Raw genomic sequence first — 6,000 nt, 5'->3', positions numbered from 1 at the left:
CCCCCGTTTTTTGGGGCAAATCATCCACACTCCGGCCAACAGGATCCTGACAATGGGGACTTCCCGCAGAGCTGAGTGAGGTGAGGCCACTTCATCTCGGGGCACCGTGTCCCAATCGCCCGGGTCAAGGGCCGCAACAGCGCCGGGAAGGCGACCCCGCCGCCGGGCTGCCCGGGGCCAGGCCAGGCCGCGCCGGGGGCCCGGAAACGCGGCCCTCGGGGCCGGGGGCCGGCCCGGCGCGGGGCGGAGGGGGGCGGCTGGAGGGCCGCGCTGGCGGGCGCTGCCCCGTCGCGGGGACGGGAGCTGTGAGGGCGGCGAGGCGGGGCCGGGCAGCGAGGCCCCGGCGGCGGGCGGCGAACCCTCCCCCGGGGAGCGACGCGGAACGGGGCGGCCCCTCGGCACGGCGGGGCGGGCGGGAAGCGGCGCGGCGGCGGTAGGACCCGGTGGCCGCTCCCCGGAGGATGTGAGCGAGCGCCGCGGAGACGCGTGTGGGACGAGCCCGGCCCCGGCTGCGGGAGCTCGGCCCGGTGGCACGGGGGGAGGCGGCGGCGCCGGCGGAGGGGCTGCTGAGCGAGGCGAGGGACGGCCCCCCCTCTCGGCCGGAGGCAGGGCGGCGGCAGGAGCGAGGCGGAGCGGCGGGGAAGGCAGGCCGGCAGCCGGAGCGGGCGTGTGAGCCCCATGGGCCGAGCGCCTGCGAGAGGGGGAGGAGGAGCCGCCCCACCGCCCGCCGCCCGGGGATGGTGAGGAGGCGCCGGCTGCCGGGAGCCCAGTGAGGCCTTCGCTCGGCACCCGCCGGAGAATCCGCCTCGCTAGCCTCCCCCTTCCCCCTGCTCACTCGCTGGGTCGCTCCCCCCTTCCCTCCCCTTCCCCTGCCTCCAGCCCCGGCTCCCTTCTCCTGCCGCCGCCACCCTCCCATCACCTCCTCCCCGGCCTCCAGCCATGTAAGTGACCCGCTCCCCCGGCTGGGAAGGGCTGGGGGAAGGAAGCGCCGGGGCCGGGGCCTGCTCCGCTCGGCCGCGCCGTTCCCGCCGCATTGTGCGGGGCCGGGAGGGGAAGGAGCGGGGCGGGCGCCCTCCGCCTTCCCCGGGCGGCGGCCGCTGACCCGCCTAGGCCGCGGCGCCGGGCGGGGGGCTGCCCCGCCGCTTTCCCTGGGCACGGCCGGGCTGCGGAGCCCCGGGGCAGCCGGGCGGGGTGGGGGGGGTGAGGGGGGCCGGGCTGCGGGCGGCCTCGGCCGGCGTCCTGCCGTCGGGCCCGGGGCGGACAGGAAGCAGTTGGCTCCCCCGGGATGCGGTGGATGAGAGGGCGGCGGGGCGGGGGGCTCCTCCGGCGGCTCTCGGGCCTGACCCCGCCTCGCTGTCCTCGGGGCCGCGGATCGTCCAGCGCCGGCGGGGCCCGGGACGTGCCCGAGCATCCCCCCGGGGAAACAGGGGTGGCGGGGAGGGGGCGGGGGAGGGAGAGATGTTTCTAAAACTGTGGTGAATAAAGTAGCCAAGTGCCTCTGCTTCTTCTCCCACCTCACCCGCCCCCATTTTCTCCCCTTGTCTTCTGTAGCCGCGTTGTTCAGCCCAGCTCCGCTTTACGGACCACGAAGTGTTTGCCGATGGGGGTGTGATTATCTCCGTGGGCATTTGGCGTGTGTAGGTGGCTGTGCAGCGTTTGTGGACTTGATTTTTTTCTTTTTTCTTTTTTTTTTTTTTTCCTAGTCGTGTTTTGCAGAGCTGTAGGGAGCTGTCTGCAGATGCCCCCTACCCTACCACCCCCCCACCCCCCCCGCCAGGGCTTCCTGGAGACTTCTAGGACTTTTGCTTCTGTTTCTTTGTAAAACACCTAATTGTAATCGAGTATATGAACAGGGTGGGAGTTTATTTTACTGACAGTATGCAACTGATGCTAATGCAGTTTGCACCTTATTGGTATCCCACCGCTCCTCCCACCCCCCTGGGAAAAGCATTTAGCTGTTTTGCTTTGTTTTCCTACCACCTCTAACATATAAGAAGCAAATCCCTGATTTGCTCTTGTTTGTTTGATTTATACCACAGGAGGGATGTACATTTCAGAATACAGTTATAAAGGGAAGTTACTAACACTTAATTTAGAAGAATATTTGTTTACAGGTAAATAGATTTGACATACTGCATGACTAGTAATTACTTTTATGTAGTAGTTAATTTCCTGATGACAGCCACAACATTTGTCTGAGTTAATAGATTTAAAGACACTGTGAAACTACCTTTGATTTTTTTTAAATAGGAGGGTTCTTATTGTGTGTGATGTTTACAGAACTGTCTTTGGTGTGCAGCAGTGGTAAATCAAATTTAAGAATTAATCCAGTGTCTGCAAGTAACTTGCAGCTCTGGCATTCACTTGCCAGCTTATAAAATGGCCTGTAAGGGACTACATTAAGAATTAAATAGGTTCACAACTGACTTGATTTGTTTGGGGACAGAACAAAACTTCTGTTATAAATACTGTAAAATGGAATTTGATTAAATGCATCCCAAGTTGGTACAGAAGTTCTGAGCAGCACAGTTCTTAAATTATATGAGGAGAGACTGTAAAAGGACTTGTTCTTGTATGGGGACATAAAGAGGATTTTGTCTGGCCTATGTCTGACAGAGAGGATATGAAGAAGTCTCTTTTCTGCCATCAGTGAGTTTTGAAATAAGCAGCATAGTTTGTCCTATCAAACTATAGTTGTGGTTGCAGCTTGGGCAGCTGGATGTCGTAACTCTGGCCCCTCACTGGAACAATATTAACCTCCTGTCCATTGATCAGCAAAGACAAGAGAACGCAAGTGTTTCAAATGACAGTTTTGTGAACGTAGGTTAGGCTAACAGATCGAAAGAAAAGTGGATGTGGCTTTAGAGATTTTTATTCTCCACTACGCGTTTTACCCATACCTTTTAGTATCAGGGAAGCGTTTCCATGAAATAGCAGTTTAGATGCGGTGTCATTCTATGCAGTACATGCGGTAGCAAACACTAGTGACCACGCCTAACTCGTGGCCCACACTGCGTTTTTGTAAACTAAGCCAAGATGCTGTAACAAGCTGGTCCTTCTAAGCTTTCTTGAAAGCTGTCTGCCCAGATTTGGTAACTGGGTCACGGTGCGGAGCTACTGTGGGCTTAGAGAGCCTTGAACGCGTTGGAACCGCTGCTGCTCCCGCAAAACACCCATGGCAGGATTTGCATAATGCAGGAGATGCACTTCACTGGTCAGAGCCTGGTGGGACACCTATCTGTACGCTCCACTTGAAATGCTGGCTGGAGCCCAACTTTGTTTTGTCTGTGCTGCTCAGGTGCAATTGGCTGTTGGCTCTGAGCAGATCTGGGATCTGCTGCGAGAAGAGAGCTTACGTCGCTCATGATATCCCATGTAATGGGCCTAAACAGGCACCCCCTGCCCCGCTCCAGTTCCTCTGTGTCTCATCTACTCTTCCGACAGTATCATGTGTTCAGGGGCAGCTGGATCCTTTTTTGCTCGGTCCTGCTGTTGTGCGTTATGAGAACATGTAAGGGTGCGCAGCACAATTGGGGCTCAGCGTGTCCGGGGAGCGTTGTGGCTGTGCCACACCAGGGCAGTGGGCATCGGTAACTGGCGGTGCAAGGGGCACAGTGTTAGTCCAGGAGTGTGCTTTGCTGTAACCTGCTTTCTGAGCTGGGCCAACCGGTACAGCCTGGACACAGTTTAACATGCCAGGTAAGGCAGCAGCAGGACTGCGGTTGGCGGGTCTGATCTTCCTTCAGTCTCTTGCTTAGTCTCCTTCATAAAGATGAGGTGATTACCATAGATGCTCCTGCATCCTGTAAGCTTACATTTCAGCTTCAGCCTTACAGAAGAATTCCTTTTCCTCCTGCTCTGCTTTAGGATGCGAGTAGAAACAAATGTAAAATTTCATCTTTGAAAGAGGGCAAGGAGGACAGATTCAGCTCTTGATTTTGTGAAAGAAGGTGAGCATAATAAATGTAAGAGGAGAGAAGGAGCTCTAACGCGACTCTCCAAAATACATAGAAGATGGTTCTGCTCCACCTTCTGTTGGATGGTTGGTTTGACTGACTCCTTAAAGTACATTTCACTGCTGCACTGCCTAGGGAAGTGAATTACCTCATTATTTTGAAGAAGTTGTTAACCTTTAAGGAATTAATATGCGCGTAAAACCAGCATCACCGTGATACAATGCTGATGTCACACCATTCATGATTTACTGTGCTTGAGCCACATGAGGAGTACTTTGGTATTGAAAAAGGTATTACAGAAATGCGTATTAAAAAACAAGCAAACAGAAGGCTAAGAGAAAGATGGGGTTGTTTAGCTTTTGACAGTGCTCAGTCATGTGCAGACACAGGCTGGAGCAGCCAGGTCATGCTTACCTCAGATGCCCTCTGTTCACTGGGAACCATTCCTAGATGGCCATAAATGAGGACTGTATTTTTTTTTTCCCCCCCTCTAAGGATTTTATGGAAAAGGAACTTTCTCTGGTTTACGCATCTTCAGTAGTACATTGACCTATAGTTAGCTTGCTCTTCTATTCCGAGAAATTACTCTTACTTGCTGCCACTGTCTTCAATAGCGTCTTTTACTAAATAAGATATACTAGGCACAGCTTGAGCGTGTGTTTTAAAATAAACCAGGTAGAGCGGGTTTGCTGCTGTTGGAGCTGTGTCTGTGAACATCTTGTTGGACAGTGAGAAGGGATCCCCAGCTCTTCGCAGCATGAACTAAAAATAGCTTAAGATCCCCCTTATGAAATAAGCTTTCTGGCATAGCTGACTGAAGGACTGAGGTGGAGCCCATGCTGCAGGCTGGTGTCAGGGAATGTTCAGTGTTTTCCCGCTTTGTTGTCCCATACTGCCCAGTCTTCTGTGCGTGGCTCCTTTATAATACCCCCTTTATAATACCTCTCCTTGAAGGAGATAGGTGGGTAAAGACATCCCTGATATCAGGGCTGTAGTAGCAGATGGGGAGTGTTTCTTTGGTTGAAATTGTAGGGAAAAGGCAATCCAAACCTTTTGAACGCTGCAGAGTAGAAAAAGTTGTTCCTCTGAACTTTGGATTCCTTTGTTGATCTGCTTTGTTGGGCTGTATTGTCATTCAAATTCAGATTATGGGATGACAGTTCAGCCGATGAAAAGCAGGAGGTTGCCAAGTGGCAATCTTGGCAAGCGTTAACCCAGAAAAACCTGGAGTAAGTTAGCTGCAGATCGCAGAATTTTGGGCCTTCGCACTATTTTCTGTTTTTAATAACAGGATTGTCCTTTTACAGACTACTTCAGCTCATAGCTTCCTTTTTTACATGTGGCTATTGAAAAGGATATTGATCGTTCAGTGCAGCTAAATTGTTGAATTCAAGCCGCAGAGGTAGATTACACGGTCTGTTATGGCACAGTGTTAGAAGCGTTAACTTTCACACTGGGTGTTGCATTTCCAGATGTAAGCTGTGGTAACTTAGGGGTTTTGTTCAACACTTTGCAAATTGCTCGATGCTTAAATGCAGCCTCTAAATAAGGTCTAATCTCCTCTCAATATAGACAAGTTAGTCTAGCTTGCATGACTGTTGTGCATGCCCTTTTGAAAGGTGAACAAAAACCTGCCATGTTCATCAAGTTCTGTCCTAACTGGTCTGGATCTAAAAGAGTTTGTTTCAGGATAACTCTGACAGCTGTGCATTACTGGTCTCTATTCTGCAGCATATGGTGTTCTCCTATTTATTTATGAAATTAAGGAATTTTTACATGTCTCTTGTTCCAGTGTCATTTTTCGTGTGTTTTCCCTTCCTCAGGCAAATGTCGTATCTGTTTCTTGGAGTTCATAATTACAACCACTGAGATATGGCAGATTTGTAATTTGTGGAAACAACAACAACAACAGCTTGTTTCTGGGGAAAAAAACTAGAAAAGTGTTACTGGAAAAGCTGAGGAGTAGTGATAAAGAGTGAAAGTTCATAGGCAAAGTATCGAGGGAGCGGCCTCTGTTCTCCCCATCCATTTCTGCTTGCAGTGA

General features: G+C 52.4%; 1 protein-coding gene across 4 annotated transcripts in view; it reads left to right on the top strand.

Annotated features, from left to right (window-relative positions):
• Positions 1-358: 358 nt before the first annotated feature.
• AKT1 (AKT serine/threonine kinase 1) overlaps positions 359-6,000 on the top strand; it is a 74,420-nt gene continuing 68,778 nt past the window's right edge. The window contains exons 1-3 of one of the 4 annotated variants that reach the window (XM_071809710.1): positions 470-941; positions 1,552-1,637; positions 2,040-2,114. The gene's annotated coding sequence lies outside the window, so the exon portion shown is untranslated. The other 3 variants (XM_071809711.1, XM_065838003.2, XM_065838002.2) reach the window with 3 other exon arrangements.

Source organism: Patagioenas fasciata, chromosome 5, assembly GCF_037038585.1.
Source record: "Patagioenas fasciata isolate bPatFas1 chromosome 5, bPatFas1.hap1, whole genome shotgun sequence".
Lineage (NCBI taxonomy): Eukaryota > Metazoa > Chordata > Aves > Columbiformes > Columbidae > Patagioenas > Patagioenas fasciata.
This window is presented reverse-complemented; position numbering and strand designations above follow the sequence as displayed.